Genomic DNA, 19,172 nt, shown 5'->3' with positions numbered 1-19,172 from the left:
AATCTCAGATAGAAACCATTAAAAGTTCATTTTTTGCGCGGTTTTAAAGGCTTACAAGATTTTTATTTTTTCCAGGAAAATTATTTGGACCAAAAGCAATTCCAAATTAGACGGAATTTTATGATAACAATTACGGTGATGTCCCTGCAGTTTTATGAACTGTCGTGGTTATGACCCGACCAGACCAAAACTTAATTGTAAGTTTCCCATCCTTTACCCTACGCAAAAAAGTATTCATGCTGACAGGAAATAAAGAATATATCAATCAGCATGTTATCATACCACCACATTGATATCTGCTTGATATCCTGTTGCCTGATATCTTTTTTATATCACGGTCAACCGGAAGTTCATATATCAGTCATGTGTGGAGGCTACTAAGACTTAATTAATATGTTTTGTTTTATTCTAAAACTGAATCAGATTTATCAAAACAAACAATTTGATACTAAGAGGTATAACATTTAATCCACAAACAGAAACATAAACAGAAAAAACGTATTTTCCAAACATTAATAATGAATAAGTACATGCTGATGACGTCATGTAACAAACGGACTACTTTTTTTTTGACAAGCCTTCATATGCAAACATTAAAGGTCAAAGGTTATGTCAAAGTTCAGCACTTAATATAAACATACCAAACAAATAAAACAAACAATAAAAAAACAGTAAAAATAGTAAATAATAAAATAGTAACACACTTCACAATAAAACCCAATGTAATATGCATTAAATAATGAAATAATTTTAAATCATAAATGATTATTAAGGTTACATTTGTCGTCTTCTACAGTTTGCCAATTTTGCAACAGGTATTGTGTTTGATAAGGCTAGTTAAAGCTAATTTCTTTTGAAAATAAGGACTTAAACATAAAAAAACATATTTAGTACAATAAATAAACATGACCATGTCAGACTTTGTGGATGGAGGTAAGATGCCATTGTTTGGGACGGTTTAATGGAGGAAGTTGTTATGTCGATCTTAGGAAGACTTTGCCAATCAGTTTGGAATAAATCTGAGTGTTAAATGAACCATTTGATGAAAGCACGAATGCAAATGTCAGTTCAACTAAAAGTCATTTAGAATCCCTTACTGAAACAAAATCAAAAACTGAGAACAGTGAAAACATATCAGACGTCATAGAAATAACAACCTAAGATGTAAAAAATTAATATAAGCCGAACAAAAACAACATCGGGATAACACTGGCAGATATAGGTCGATTTCAAAAATATCCTGCCAAGAAAGGCGAAACGAAGGCAATCCACAATTTATCAGTCGACCATCTAGATGAATATCTTGCTGCATATATCTGCTCTCCATTCGCAAGAATGATGGTGATGAATACGAGCCTGTCACATTGCGTAGCATCATGGGAAGCTTTGAGCGGAAACTTCAAAGAGCAAAGTACCCATACTCTATCTTCCGGAGTGGTCCAGAATTTTCCCTTACAGGTGACTGACTGCCTGAAAGCAAAGCTTAACAATCTAAAAATAACAACAAGGAAAAGGTAAATTTAATCACTGTTTAATCACGGCAGAAACTTGGTGATTTGTTTTCCCCAAATGTTGAAAACTATGGCAATCGAGGCCGGTTTTGAAAAATACAACAACATCAGTAATCATTCCGCTAGAAAACACCTTGTTAAAAAACTAAGGGATTCCAATATCGCACCCACCGAAATCATGCAAATAACAGGACCAAAAAACGTACAGTCGATAATCAATTACAGTGAAATTTCCGAACAAACACAAAAAAGATGTTCAAACCTTTTGGCAACATGTTTTACTGCAACTCCATCTGTTTCATGCACTTCTGTCAACACTTCCGAAATGAACATTTTCTCTCCCCACCCACCCGGCAGTTTCACAAGCACAGTTTCCTGGCCAAAATCCAATAAATGGCATGTGTTTTGGAGCTATACTTAATGTGCAGACCCTTATTATCTACGCACAACTACCACAGTTAACCTAACGCGCAGTATATATTCCAAATTCTAATAAAAACATACTTCAATTCTTTACTGTTTACAGGTGTTGACACACTGCGAAGACGTGAGCGACTTCACTGGCCTTGACATGTTGCAACGGTTATCAAGTTTTGCCTTTAAAATGTATAACATATGCTTTCATTTTGTGTAATAAAGTATTGCTGCTTAAAGTTTTGTTGCAGAATTAAAGAAGAAAGAGAAAGAAACAGCGAAATTAAATTACATTAAATGGCGCTACTTTTCGTGTTGAGGAACACTGCTATTTTTAGAAAGATGCATACGCGATAAACGAATGCGGCGGCTCCAGGGCGTAGCGATTATTTTTCATTATTTCCAAAAAAAACGGGGTGAGTAGTGTCAGTGGTATGATAACAGAAAAACAGGTTACTGCCTGATCGTTTCGTAATATATCAGGCTCGGCACGAATAAAAAAACGGCTCGGCAAGCCTCGCAATTATTTTATTCTAAGCCTCACCTGATATATTACAAAACGATCAGGCAGTAACCTGTTATTCTCTATATATCAGTATCAGGCTAAGTATTATAATGTTATTCTCCTCCTCATCATCAACATCGTACATATAAATCATGTGCCATCATTATCATGTATACATACATATATATATATATATATATATATATATATATATATATATATATATATATATATATATATATATATATATATATATATATATATATATATATATATATATATATATATATATAAACAGCTTTAATTGTCTTTCTCTTCTTTCGTTTGAATAGGAACAACACTTAATACATTATTTTAAGATTTTTAGATCTGAAAAATGTGAATTAAAATTATGAAAACGACTACATTTATGTTGCTACTTTCGGGGCGTACTTGTGTTATTGAAGATGACACACAAATACACGCACGCGCACACAAACACGCACACACACGCTCGCTCGTATTTTTTAACAAGGTCTAGCTGTTTATTATAACGTGACTTACATGATTATCAAAAGGGTGTGCGCGGTAATGGAAATGATGCCTATGTGGCATGATTCTTATGACGAGATGGTTCATCCTTTCTTTTACGAATAAGTAGAGTTTGGTTATTACTATGGGACTATTGACTACTATGGCAATTATTAAAAAAACCTAATGTTGTCCATGCAATTCAATAATTAATCATCTACTTGATTGCTTCGTATGTGATTTCAGAATAATTTACGGCCACCTATGGCATATTCATCATTGTGCTTAACCGCCGATGATTCCTGGCGAGATGCCATATGAACTTACGTTCCTAAGCCTATCGAAAATTGCTGCGCTTCCCTAATTTTCTGACAACATAAACGGAAAACTAGGACGTAGCAAGTAGGCAATGGTTCAAATATCGGAGTACAGCAATACAATCTTGCGTGGTAATCAGCGATTCGGAAAAAGGCGAAGATATACATAACGTATAACGACCGCGTGAATAGCCCCGTGCAAAAACGCGGCCTTTAATTTCAATGACTGAACAGAAATTTCCCTGGATTAAAGAGCAAAAAAACGGTAGTGCATTTGGGACTGATGTGGAATCAGTTTCTGGGAAAAAATATTCCGCTGTAAAAATTAGTGCATTGTAATCTGCGCCGTACGATGATTTGCCAGCCAGTATGATGAACAAGGCTTTGCAAGACGAACTTTGTACACTCAAAGCGTCAACAACTAGTCACCGAACAAGGCCGGATCAATACTGATCACACGTAGGCGGTCAGTAAAGTCACGTAGGGTAACGAAAACGCCACGTCATCTGGACTCGTATTCACCAATCCATGCGTATACTTAAGAGTAAAGAATAAACACAGAACCAATAAAATTTTCATATCGTTTGAATATAGACAGTTTCCCACTGGTGATAATGTATTTAACATTATGTTCTACACGAACAGTTATTTAGATAGAGTTTGTAAAAACTAAGTTTGTCTGATAAAAAGCAAATCTTGAATTTTCAAATTTAAAGAATGCTTGTATTCTTCGATTTGAGTCAAAGAATTGTTTGGTGAATACGGGCCCGTGCTGGTGCTGCTCTTCAGTCAGAAGAAGTTATCAAATGATCGTATAATCAAGTTGTGATTGTTTGCTCATCATAAAATGGACTGCTAGTATGTGAAACCGGACTTCAACAAACTTATCATACGTACCGGCCAACGTTTCGACCACTGGTCATTCCGATTGGGCCTAATTGTGTCGTACTGGCTATACGTGCATTATGACATGTCTAGTTTACGCAGTAGTTAAACAAGACTCCATGCAGAGAAACCGCCCTAAGAATAAAATGTTTTTGTGCTAAGTGTTAAACTTGGAACTATTTGCGTTGTAAGTTGATCATAGTTGGAAAAAACACAAACTACAACAGTAAAACATAAACTATACATCCTATATACAAAATTGTACAATAAATAAGAGATCCTGACACGCAATGATGTTGGGAATAAGGTTTATAGGCCAGTTGAAACGCGAACCTTTTTAACGAGGCATTTTTCGTGCCGATGATGTTCTAAAAACATGGTTTGAACTTTGTTTTACATCAATTTTTTTTTATTTATAAAACTCAGTCAGTCAGTCTGACCTAGTGATGGAATCGCCTGTCCTCTTGTTGGTGTTAATATGGACCGTGCTTTGTGAAAAGGGGGTCTAATGCATGTACTTACAGTGTCGTAACAGATAAGCCTGTGCGGACATCATTATTCGCCTGACTTTGACTATAGTGCACGATCTACTAGTTAAACGTACGTGTATCTAAATGCGCATATCCACTGCTAATGCTCCTTTGTTTGCTACATGCAAAATTTACAATCCTATAACATATTCTCATTACACGAGTGTTTACCACAACCTGTCTCATTTTGACAAATGCTTGAAAAAATTATGTATTTTTATAATTATAAAAAAGTTGTTTTCCGTACACGTTTCTCGAACCTAGGACAATAAGTCGTAATAAAGCAGAAGTAATAGCATTTATAATACTATTGCACATTGAAGAGCTTTTAGACTTAGGGAAACTATTATCCCGGTACTATCGCGTTTTTAATTTCTCATTTAAGTGGGCGACGTTAATATGTGTCAGTTTGAATGCTTTTACAACCATATTTCGCAAAACATGTTTTTCTTAAGATATCATCGAACAGTTTATGTTTTATGCTCGGTAAGTGGTCGTGCGCGTTTATTTAATTTGAGTGTATATTTATGATGAATTCCAGCGATATACCGATTTAAAGAAGTACATTGAATTAGATCGATCTAGATTGATGACCAATTAGAGGGCCAAACAATATCACGTGATATAAAGACTATGAATAATTACAACGAAAAAGGGAATCACACGGAGAAGTGTTGCTTTTGATTACTCAATATAACCATGTGCTAAGGGGCACGTACAAGGAGACTATGGGAAGTATTGTTTTTGATAAATAAAATTTAACAACATTATTTCTGTAATCATTCTGAGGGTATTTGCTTTTGAGGACCGCACTTATCCACGAAATAGAAGATATTACTCGTAGGCATACTTCATTCAAAATGAATAGTGTAAATCATTATGAGAAGTATTGAGTTCACATGTAATTTTGTAAATAATTATGAGAAGTATTGCGTTCACATGTAATCGTGTAAATCATTATGAGAAGTATTACATTCACATGTAATTTTGTAAATAATTATGGGCGGTATTGATTTCACATGTAACAGTGTAAATCATTATGAGAAGTAGTGCGTTTACATGTAATTTTGTAAATAATTATTGGTGGTATTGATTTCACATGTAACAGTGTAAATCATTACGGAAGTAGTGCGTTCACATGTAATCATGCAACAAAGTTATGGGAAGTATTGCGTTTACATGTAATAGTGTAAGTCATATGGGAAGTATTGTGTTCACTTGTAAAAGTGTAAATTATTATGGGAATAATTGCGTCAAAGTTAAATTGTTAACATAACTGTGGGAAGAATATCGTGAAAGTTTAAGAGTTAAAATCATTTAGGTAGGTATTCGAGCGCAATAAAGAGACCGATCAAATATTGCTCGGTATAAGTGAATTCGGCTTGTCTGCTAACGGCTCCAATACTGCTTTGACAGATTGAGAACGTTTTAAAAAATTGTAAGAAAAAGAATTCCCTTTATGCTAACGCCATGCCATACTTCCGCGTGCGCCTATGAAAACCGAACTTTATAAGGCAGGAATAAGTATTTCAGACAATATTATTTAATAAAGCTGTTATGGCAGTTATTTTGGAATTTTATTTTGTATTTGAATTAAAATTAAAGTCCCATGCTTTCTGCAAACATTTAATGCTGAGACCCAACGTAATTGCACCTTAAATGGCATGAAGCACTTTCGGATGCCTTATAAATTGTCACGCATTATCAGCAGGTTTGGACTGCAATGTGGTTAATTATCAACTTCTAAAGATGTTTACTCATACGCGGAAATGTACTTTTAGTATGACTACGCATTAAGCCTATTTAGTTTAATGATGAACATTTCTTTTATTTTTGCAATTTATGAAATACAAGTTGGACAATTGTCATATTGAACAAGTCCAATTAAGAGATTGCTGTGAAATTTAAAAGATATATTAGTAGTACATGTATTTTCCAATATATCGCGGAGAAGAATTACTAGGTTTTTAATTATTTTATTATTTTAAAGTTTATCCAAAAACGAACCCATCCGCGAAACCCTTTTCTTCAAAAGGAATGGCATTTCATTTTAATGAATTTATAAAAAATATTGCACAAGCTTATTAAAGTAGAAAGGGAATTTCAATTATAACTTCACATTACACCGTAATTTCAATTATTACTTCACATTACACCGGGGTTTAAATTTAGTTTACAGGGTTGCCGTGATACAAATGTTTAGTTTTTGTTTTAGACATATTTCTTTTGTTCACATCATTTAAAAAAATGTAGACCTTATTCTTTTTAAATTAATAAAATTAATTGATACAGGCTAATAAACAATTCCATTAAATAATTCCATTTCGATAGAACGCCATGTGCAAGATCAATGTCGCAAACACGAGCAACAATCAATAACCAGTCGAATGTCAGACATGCCGCCGACATTTGGAAAAAAGACTGAGTTTTTGTACATTTTTTTCTTCAATGGACTTATTCATAAATTCTTGACAAGACCATTTCCAGTTTTTGTCACATACTAAACAAGGATAAAACAACTATGAACATAATGGAACAAAATAACTCTAATAACGCACACTCATACTGAAAGTACAATTTTGTTTACGAGTGTTCGGCGATAGATGTTTTTGAAAAATTCCAGTCCCGAATTTCAGTGTTATGTAACCATTCATAAAATAATCATACCAATCGACACATTTCCTTTAGAATCAGTTTAATACAACACTGGGGTGAGCTGAGCTTAGTGTAACAGCTTAACATGCACTTTGTGCCGCAAATAAAAATTAGATATTTTTATACGAACGAAAATTATAGTAACATCTTTATTAATAATAAAAGGAAAACACAACACCATACGTTTTTACACGTCAAGCATGCAATATTTCAACTAAACAGCATGCGCTTTGTCTTGGATGCGAATATATTTGTGAATTATGGAGGCTACCTTCTGCATGATCGTTTGAGAGCCAATACGATAACACAACAGTATGATAAATGTATACACGAATACGTCACCTGAAATAACATATTGTTCTGACGTATGAAAGTAAAGTTCGGATCGTAAACAGTTATTAATTTCGCTAAATTTGTGTTGAATATATTGGTAATTTTGTATTAAATGTACACACACGGCTAGGTAAACACTTGGCACAGTTAAAGTTATTTTTCGTACATTTCTATTCGTCTTAAAATTTAAGATTTCAGAATTCAAATGCCATACAAATTTGAATTTAAAATAAGTTATATTTTTGACGCTGCTATTTCTTCTTTTAATTATAATAAAATTAAGTGTTCGCACAATATTCGTACAATGTTGAATTTATTAATTGTTTAAACTGTTAAAATAACGAACTTATTTTACAGACAATAGAATACTGTGTGAAGAAATTACGTCAATTTCAAATTCGAGAGATATGTTTATCCCGTCGAACGCAGGATATTTCATCAGTAGGTATTAGGTGACAGAGATTAAATTGCAAACGTTTTTACATCATTGTTGCCAAAAAAATTGATATGAAAATACTTTCGGATTATTTATAACATAACTACATTAATTTAAAGAACACACGCATATACATCAAGTGTAGCTTTTAATAATCCAGCCGAGCCATAATTTGAATAGGGCACGTACTAGTACACCCGACGAGCTGTTTTTAAAAATGTAACCTTACGCTATTATATTCAGATTTCCTGGGTTTGATAGAAGACGCTGCCGTCACTGTTAATCTAAAGGTAGATCTTGACATGGTGGAGTTTTGTCCCCGAAAGCTTTTTGCAAACGACCTTGTAGGTATAGTTTTCATTATTGAATCGTAGCATCTGCAGACCAGCATCTTGAGAGTCCTTCTAAATTTGGAACTAAAGTAGGAGTACAGTATAAAAATCACTGAAGCGTTTACTTGAACCAAAAAATTATAAATGTTACCAGCAATTCGGATAAAATCCATGCTAGCGGATTGAACATTGGTTTGGACGTTCGATCTATAAATCAAAAGCACTGCCTGTGGTGTTTGACATATAATGAAAATGAGTACAACTACAATCAACATCATAGTCACCATTTGTTGTTCTCTGTTATATTTCTGCGTCTCGCCCATAACTCTAGATTGTAACAACATTTGGCGCCTTTTGTTCGCCTCTCATACGGTTTTAATCAGAAGACTGTTAATGATCGAAAGCCGAACTAAAGGGGTAAAAGTAGATATGGTTACAAACCACCAATAATATCCAATTTGATAGGTGTGCGATTCAGCAAATTCTGTATTTGTGCATTTAACATATTCACTTTCGTTTGATCCCGATGCTGTCATTGAAACTATTGCCGTCTCAGAGAATTCCGGAGATGTGTTTATCGCCCATGAAATAAATATGGCGACAATGGCTACTTTCGCTTTACTCACTGTACACCATGCTTTTCCTTTTATTGGCAGTTTTACTGCAACGAACCTCTCCATTGTAAACCATACGGTCAACCACACTGCAGTGTTTCCGAAAATATCCGAAAGAACTCTGGCGATAGGAATGTACGCTAAAGTGTTCCTTGAAAAGCGTTTGTTTGAGCAGTGTAAAAACGATAGAGTAAGGCAAAACAGTAGGTATAAAGAATCGCAGACGGCTAAAGACAAGAGATAAACATTTGTTGACGATCGCATTTAAGGGTTAACCACAACCAAAATGTTTAATAGGTTCCTGACCAGGCCGAACGCGACTACAAAAGGCACCAAATACGTCTGTACCACTAGCCGTGTCAAATGTAAACTTGTTGAAGTCAGTTGTGTGACATTACTAGAGGTATTGTCGTCATTTACATAGGTGTCATTTTCGTTATACTCTCGAATAGTTACTAAACTGTCGTAATCCATATTCGTTTCGTGCAACTCGCTATTGCGTTGTCAATTTTGACCCAATTATTTGCAAAAAAAGATACAAACACAACTCACTGGCGGAATTAGTTCTCCGGAGTTGCAATATTATTTTCCTGAGCTGTTACAACGTATTTCTGCAACAACATTTCCATGTATATTTACAGCTAGGTATATTACACGTACTTTAAATTCACGTTTAAGACGCTATTATGCAAATCAAATTTTGAAGTTAAACTAAATTCAGTTTATTTCCATTTCCTAATTTTCAAACAAAAAATAAAACAAATAAAATTCCTCCACCGATTCCACAAAATTAACCCGTTGGTCGCGGCGCGTGCTTGTAACCTGCTCGAAACGCATTTCATTCGGGCGGTTTCTTGTGAGTTAATGGCAAAATATCACCATGCGGTTGATTGGTGCGTTGTGAATGGAGCAAAAAAAAACAATATCTACCAATAAATATATTACTGGCAGCGTTATTACAGTCACGTTGTTCGATATCGACATAGCGCAAAAGGATGTTTCACTTCAAATAAGGCTGGTTCTCAATCATTCCCTCGTATTAAACTTAATTCAATCATTCCGAGGTGTGGGTTTTGGATATTTGGGAAACATACTGAATTAATCGGAAGGCAAAGCACACACGTTTCGTCTATAATTTTCAATAATCAAGTATTTTAGCATACTTTTACCGAACTATGAACATTTTAAGAATCCGCTGGTTGAGGTAAAATAACTTAACACATGTTTTCCTATTCTATGCATTCTAAACCTATTTGAACTTAAATTATTTTACTAATTGCCATAATTACTTTTTTTACATTTTATCATGTCTATTTTTGAAAGCGCTTTGTGCGATAAAACTACTTATCATACCTATACATGGACATCTGCCTGATATAATGCTGCATTATATTTTGTTTAAATCACTTCTGTAGGAAGTTGTTATATCAATCAATGTTTAGATGCTGGTCATATTACTCTGCAACATCTATAAAATCATATTTAAAAACAAGATGTGTTTGTGAAACATTTCGTCCCCCCGATATATTTGACCTTTGACCTTGAAGAATGACCTTGACCTTAATCTTTCACCACTCAAAATGTGCAGCGTCATGAGATACACATGCATAACAATTATCAAGTGGTTATCTTCAATATTGCAAAAGTTATGGCAAATGTTTATGTTTGACGCAATCAAACCAACAAACAGACAGGGCAAACACAATATGTCCCCCAGTATAGACTGAGGGACATACAAATAGGATCATATATAATACAACAACGATTTGATACTAATATGTAATATGTACTAGACACAACAATGCGGCGTCGTAGCTATTACATTGCAGTATTTCTTTGTGATTGTGACTTAAATGTATAATAAACATAAAAGCGACTACTGCCTTGCCTTTCTTTAATTCTTAGCTTCACCAGGCCTATTTCACAACGATACGGTATTAACCTGATATTCTAGATATACTTTAACGGATAAGCTCTGTTAACAAACGTGTCATTCACAGAAAACCCACTGCAAATATCTAAATACATAATACAAACATTATTAAAATGTGAGTGCATAACAATTTCTTTCCCAGCACAGTGTTGTACAAAAACACCAAAAGACGCAGTCCAAGATAAAGATAACACATCCCAGAGCTGTCCAAGATAACACATCACAGAGCAGTACAAGATAACACATCACATAGTTGTACAAGATAACACATCACAGAGATGTACAAGATAACACATCACATAGCTGTACAAGATAACACATCACAGAGCTGTACAAGATAACACATCACAGAGCTGTACAAGATAACACATCACAGAGCTGTACAAGATAACACATCACAGAGCTGTACAAGATAACACATCACAGAGCTGTACAAGATAACACATCACATAGCTGTACAAGATAACACATCACAGAGCTGTACAAGATAACACATCACAGAGCTGTACAAGATAACACATCACAGAGCTGTACAAGAGAACACATCACAGAGATATACAAGATAACACATCACATAGCTGTACAAGATAACACATCACATAGCTGTCCAAGATAACACATCACAGAGCTGTCCAAGATAACACATCACAGAGCTGTACAAGATAACACATCACATAGCAGTACAAGATAACACATCACATAGCTGTACAAGATAACACATCACAGAGCTGTCCAAGATAACACATCACATAGCTGTACAAGATAACACATCACAGAGCTGTCCAAGATAACACATTACATAGCTGTACAAGATAACACATCACATAGCTGTACAAGATAACACATCACATAGCTGTACAAGATAACACATCACAGAGCTGTACAAGATAACACATCACAGAGCTGTACAAGATAACACATCACAGAGCTGTACAAGATAACACATCACAGAGCTGTACAAGAGAACACATCACAGAGATATACAAGATAACACATCACAGAGCTGTACAAGATAACACATCACATAGCTGTCCAAGATAACACATCACAGAGCTGTCCAAGATAACACATCACAGAGCTGTACAAGATAACACATCACATAGCTGTACAAGATAACACATCACAGAGCTGTACAAGATAACACATCACAGAGCTGTACAAGATAACACATCACAGAGCAGTACAAGAGAACACATCACAGAGCAGTACAAGATAACACATCACATAGCTGTACAAGATAACACATCACAGAGCCGTCCAAAATAACACATCACAGAGCTGTACAAGATAACACATCACAGAGCTGTACAAGAGAACACATCACAGAGCTGTCCAAGATAACACATTACAGAGCCGTCCAAGATAACACATCACATAGCTGTACAAGATAACACATCACAGAGCTGTCCAAGATAACACATCACAGAGCTGTCCAAGATAACACATCACAGAGCTGTACAAGAGAACACATCACAGAGCCGTCCAAGATAACACATCACAGAGCTGTACAAGATAACACATCACCGAGCTGTACAAGATAACACATCACAGAGCTGTACAAGATAACACATCACATAGCTGTACAAGATAACACATCACATAGCTGTCCAATATAACACATCACAGACCCGTCCAAGATAACACATCACAGAGCCGTCCAAGATAACACATCACATAGCTGTACAAGATAACACATCACAGAGCCGTCCAAGATAACACATCACATAGCTGTACAAGATAACACATCACAGAGCTGTCCAATATAACACATCACAGACCCGTCCAAGATAACACATCACAGAGCCGTCCAAGATAACACATCACAGAGCTGTACAAGATAACACATCACATAGCTGTACAAGATAACACATCCCAGAGCTGTCCAAGATAACACATCACAGAGCTGTACAAGATAACACATCACAGAGCTGTACAAGATAACACATCACATAGCTGTACAAGATAACACATCACAGAGCTGTACAAGATAACACATCACATAGCTGTACAAGATAACACATCACAGAGCTGTACAAGATAACACATCACATAGCTGTCCAATATAACACATCACAGATCTGTACAAGATAACACATCACAGAGCTGTACAAGATAGCACATCACATAGCTGTACAAGATAACACATCACAGAGCTGTACAAGATAACACATCACATAGCTGTCCAATATAACACATCACAGAGCTGTCCAAGATAACACATCACAGAGCTGTCCAAGATAACACATCACAGAGCTGTACAAGATAACACATCACAGAGCTGTACAAGATAACACATCACAGAGCTGTACAAGATAACACATCACAGAGCTGTCCAAGATAACACATCACAGAGCTGTCCAATATAACACATCACATAGCTGTACAAGATAACACATCACATAGCTGTACAAGATAACACATCACAGAGCTGTACAAGATAACACATCACATAGCTGTACAAGATAACACATCACAAAGCTGTACAAGATAACACATCACATAGCTGTACAAGATAACACATCACAGAGCTGTACAAGATAACACATCACAGAGATGTGCAAGATAACACATCACAGAGCTGTACAAGATAACACATCACAGAGCTGTCCAAGATAACACATCACAGAGCTGTCCAAGATAACACATCACAGAGCTGTACAAGATAACACATCACATAGCTGTACAAGATAACACATCACCGAGCTGTACAAGATAACACATCACATAGCTGTACAAGATAACACATCACAGAGCTGTACAAGATAACACATCACAGAGCTGTACAAGATAACACATCACAAAGCTGTACAAGATAACACATCACAGAGCTGTACAATATAACACATCACATAGCTGTACAAGATCAAACATCACAGAGCTGTACAAGATAACACATCCCAGAGCTGTCCAAGATAACACATCACATAGCTGTACAAGATAACACATCACAGAGCTGTACAAGATAACACATCACAGAGCTGTACAAGATAACACATCACATAGCTGTACAAGATAACACATCCCAGAGCTGTCCAAGATAACACATCACAGAGCTGTACAAGATAACACATCACAGAGCTGTACAAGATAACACATCACAGAGCCGTCCAAGATAACACATCATAGAGCTGTACAAGATAACACATCACATAGCTGTACAAGAGAACACATCACAGAGCTGTCCAAGATAACACATCACATAGCTGTACAAGATAACACATCACAGAGCTGTACAAGAGAACACATCACAGAGCAGTACAAGATAACACATCACAGAGCTGTACAAGATAACACATCACATAGCTGTACAAGATAACACATCACAGAGCTGTACAAGATAACACATCACAGAGCTGTACAAGATAACACATCACAGAGCTGTACAAGATAACACATCACATAGCTGTACAAGAGAACACATCACAGAGCAGTACAAGATAACACATCACAGAGCTGTACAAGATAACACATCACAGAGCTGTCCAAGATAACACATCACATAGCTGTACAAGATAACACATCACAGAGCTGTACAAGAGAACACATCACAGAGCAGTACAAGATAACACATCACATAGCTGTACAAGATAACACATCACATAGCTGTACAAGATAACACATCACAGAGCTGTACAAGATAACACATCACAGAGCCGTCCAAGATAACACATCATAGAGCTGTACAAGATAACACATCACATAGCTGTACAAGATAACACATCACAGAGCTGTACAAGATAACACATCACATAGCTGTCCAATATAACACATCACAGAGCTGTCCAAGATAACACATCACAGAGCTGTCCAAGATAACACATCACAGAGCTGTACAAGATAACACATCACAGAGCTGTACAAGATAACACATCACAGAGCTGTACAAGATAACACATCACAGAGCAGTACAATATAACACATCACAGAGCTGTACAAGATAACACATCACAGAGCTGTACAAGATAACACATCACAGAGATGTGCAAGATAACACTTCACAGAGATGTACACGATAAAACATCACATAGCTGTACAAGATATCACATCACAAAGCTGTACAAGATAACACATCACAGAGCTGTACAAGATGACACATCACAGAGCTGTAAAAGACAAGATAGCTTATCACAGAGATGTACCCGATAACATACAACATAGATGTACCCGATAACAGTAGCAGATAATAGTATAAATAATATAACTCAGCAAAAGTATGTTCAATATAAAGTAGATGACAGTGTTGCACAAGAAAACACAAAACAATGTAATACAAGATGAAACATTATAGAGTTGTACACGTTAACATATTACAAAGATTGTCAATATAAAGTACATGACTGCGTTGCACAAGAAAACACAACACAGCGTTAAACAAGATGAAACATTTCAGAGTTGTACAAGATAACATATAACAAAGATGTTCAATAAAACACATCACAGCGTTGCACAAGGAAACATAATAAAACGTTATACATGATGAAACATTTCAGAGTTGTACAAGATAACATATAACAAAGATGTTCAATACAACACATCACAGCGTTGCAAAAGATCACGCACCACAGCGGTTTATAAGATAAACACAGTCCAAGATGACAGATAAAAGCTTTGTAAAGATAACTTTTCAAAGCTGAACAATATAACACATCAACTTGTTGCACGCTATAACAAAACACAACACTGTACAATATAACAAATATCAGTGTTTCAAAAGATAAATAACGTTCCAGGGAAACGCATCTTGTTGTTACGAAACTATTACACATAAAACATTACATTGTGACACAGAACTTTTGTAATGTACAGCTTGTCGACCTTGTCGATAATGTGGCTTAGATAGAATCAAGTGCGAGAATGTGCTATTTCTCAACTAGTGAATGTTTCCTCGGGGAAAATGAGCAGATATAATATAATCATTAACAGCAATGTATCTTGTAATAATGCAATCAATCAAAGAGAAAATAGAAACGTTTTTGTAATACACAATTTTATAGTTCGGAGAATTCCATCTGGTTCCTTGATTTGTTTTATTCCAATTTAGCAACATAAATGCAAGTGTTTGTTGCTTAGAATTATTGAATTCATTTCCCGTACGAAAATACACGGGTGAGAATGAGTTAAAACTGATATTATATAGGTATGGGATTGTTTATGTTAGCTTAAAAGGATCTTTTCAAGTTTTGGTAAATTGACAAAATTTAAAAAAGTTGTTTTAGATTGGCAAGTTTTCGTTTTAGTTCTGATATTTGTGAGGAAACAGTAATACTGAACATTTACCATGGTCTAATGTAGCCATTATATGCATCTTTTGAAGATTTAAAAATCTCAAAATTATATAAAGAATATTATGTGAGTTTTGGATAAAGATCAAGTTTATCATGCGAGGCTTAGAACCGATGTAGCGCGAGGCTTGCCGAGCGCTAACATGGTTCGTGCCGAGCATGATAAACTTGATCTTTATCCAAAACTCACATAATATGCTATTTATCCTTTTATTTCCTCACAATTTTCCATTAATTACTGTCAAATATGGCATTTTTTGACGATTTAGTTTTTCCGTAGGTGACAAAAACAGATTCTCCAATTTTTGGAAAAACCCAAATCTGATCTAAAAATAGCGATAGTATTAAGCTCATGTTTATACGATCGTTGTTATATAATCGATTTCTATCTGGTAATAGGATAAAAAACGTTGCAACGCGAAACGATTGAATAATTTGGAGAGTTCTGTTGTTGTCGTTTAATTTTGTGAAACTACAAAGATTGCTTATATAAACTATAAAATACGTCTCTCAAACATGTTTGGCAGGATGGCCGAGCGGTCTAATTAGATTTTACTTCAGGACTGCAGGGGTCACTGGTTCGAGCCCTGCTGCGGGCTACTTTTTTTTCCTTTTTTAATTTTTTTCTTTATGTTTTACTTGAGCTTTTTAGATCCAATGTTTACATTTATCAATATAAAGCATTTAATGAAAAACTTCAAAACATGCCAAAATCTGTGAAAAGGCCGCTTTAAGGCTGATTCAAATGAATGCTTTAGAGTCAGTATTCTAGGTGTAACCTGTACCTGATGTCTTTGGTAAATGATCTTAATTCTTTATATATTAAATCATGTAGGATCGTTCGGCATTGTTTCAAAATATCCTCAATTTTCTGTATGCTGATGGCTACGTCCATATCTGTCAAAAATGAAAACGGAGGTCTACGTCGATAAGTTTTACACAATAACATTTGTTGAATAAAAAACTTTGTTGACAATCTATACTTTAGCAATGCATTTTATGGCGGTGGTGTTTAAATGTATGAAAAGTACATGAAAACTAATTCGTGATCTTTATTTTAAAGAAATAAACAAGCATATGATTTATTTTCTTCTATTGCACAAAAAGAAACTAAAATGAAACAAATAATGGTTATTAAGGGTTATGCCAATTAACAATAGTAAGATTAGAGAATTGGAATTTTCTTGTCAAGTTTTATTTGTGACATAAAAAAGCATATACCTGTACTTTGCTGTTTATATAGTACAAAAAGTTAAATGCAGTTAAGACAGCAATATTAATATAAAATACGATAAAGAAATTAAAAGGTCACCGTTTTTGTTGTTGCTTCAACCATTTTAAAATTACAGAAAAACATTATAATAAGAAAATACATAAGATACATGTATCATTTAACATGGTTTTTCAACACAAACACATTTATTCGAAATATACAAATCGCATTTCAAACGCAATTCAAAACTAATTGAGAGAATGTTTGAACAACATTTTGATGATTTAAAATAAACATATATATTTATTGTTTTTCAGTACGGATCACTCATTATTTTTCATTACCTCTACCTCATAAAGGGATCGCATAATTTCTTCTTCGTATTTGAAATATTAAGTGCGTCTTAGATACAGTTAAACAAAGTTCCATATTTTGGCATCAATCGAACATTCTTAAAAGCACATACACACTCAAAATCAACGAATATTTTGTTCAATATTGCGGAAAAAAATTTGTCTCATAAAAAGTAGTGTTCCTTTAAGCAATTGGCACATTGTCAACTCTCGATGTGGTTGGTATCATAAATTTACCAATATACAACATGCTTTTTTTGTTTTGTTTTTATTGGACACTATATTTAACACATGTTCATGTATTAAGTTAGTGTTCGTGAGTCGCATGAATAGATATCATTGCAGGAAATTTAAATAGAATATGTTGTGCCACACGAACATTTTGTATCTCGTTAAATCTATTTTACAATACCACATCTAGCGTTGACATGTTGGCTGTTGCCACGAGGAACGCTGATTTTTTATCGGTTAACTTTATTTTACAAATTATTTTGCGAAATATTCATTAATGTTGAGTATTAATGTTACTTTAAGGACAAATGCAGTTTCTTTCTTACCTGGGCATCCAACCTTCCAAAACTGAACGCTAACATCTCTATTTGTTAAAGAGATGCGTCGCTCACATATCTTTTTCTTTGTTTCGTACATAATGGATGAAACATTTTAATGGTTTCTGATTTGAAGTCGAGGTGCAAACCAGCGGTAAGTGGGCTGCAATTTATAGAAATAGGTTAATTTCGTTTTTAATCGCTTATAGTTTAAAACAAAAATCGTATTTCTGATAAATATAATGTATTACAATGGGCTATACATTGGTTATTCGTGTAACGGTGTCCCAATATATGATATCCTAACGTTTCGCTAGCCTTTTAATCGGTTTAAACCTCAAATGGTATGCGATGATTATTATGTGGCGGTGACACCTATTTAAATAAATATATTATACTTTATGCTTGTGTTGTATGTGTTGTCATATATTGGAAAATTGACAACTTTTCTTAAAAAATACTTTTGAAAGATATTCTGCACTTTTACATACTAATTTGCACACTATGTTTTATCGTAAGATACAAACATGTGATTCGACAATTTCTTTCAATACAAAGTCAAATTCAATAAAAACAGACATTTCTTTGAATTTTAAACAATATACTTCTGGGGTGTAACAAGTTAACACGTGTATTGCAACGGCTTGATTTGTAACTACTTAATGTCAAAACTGTTATTTCACGTATGGTAAATATTATGTCTGATAGACTTGATCAAGATCGTAAACACATGAACATGACATCCTTTGGTTATAAGTACCAATAAAGCCCTTAATAAAAAGTTTTTGACACATCAACGTC

The 19,172-nt window shown here is 34.7% G+C and overlaps 1 pseudogene; it reads right to left on the bottom strand.

Annotated features, from left to right (window-relative positions):
* Positions 1-1,399: 1,399 nt before the first annotated feature.
* LOC127863731 (uncharacterized) lies at positions 1,400-9,516 on the bottom strand (annotated as a pseudogene).
* Between the last annotated feature and the right edge of the window lie 9,656 nt (positions 9,517-19,172).

The sequence above is a fragment of the Dreissena polymorpha genome, unplaced genomic scaffold (assembly GCF_020536995.1).
Source record: "Dreissena polymorpha isolate Duluth1 unplaced genomic scaffold, UMN_Dpol_1.0 chrUn031, whole genome shotgun sequence".
In the NCBI taxonomy this organism is placed as follows: Eukaryota; Metazoa; Mollusca; class Bivalvia; order Myida; family Dreissenidae; genus Dreissena; species Dreissena polymorpha.
This window is presented reverse-complemented; position numbering and strand designations above follow the sequence as displayed.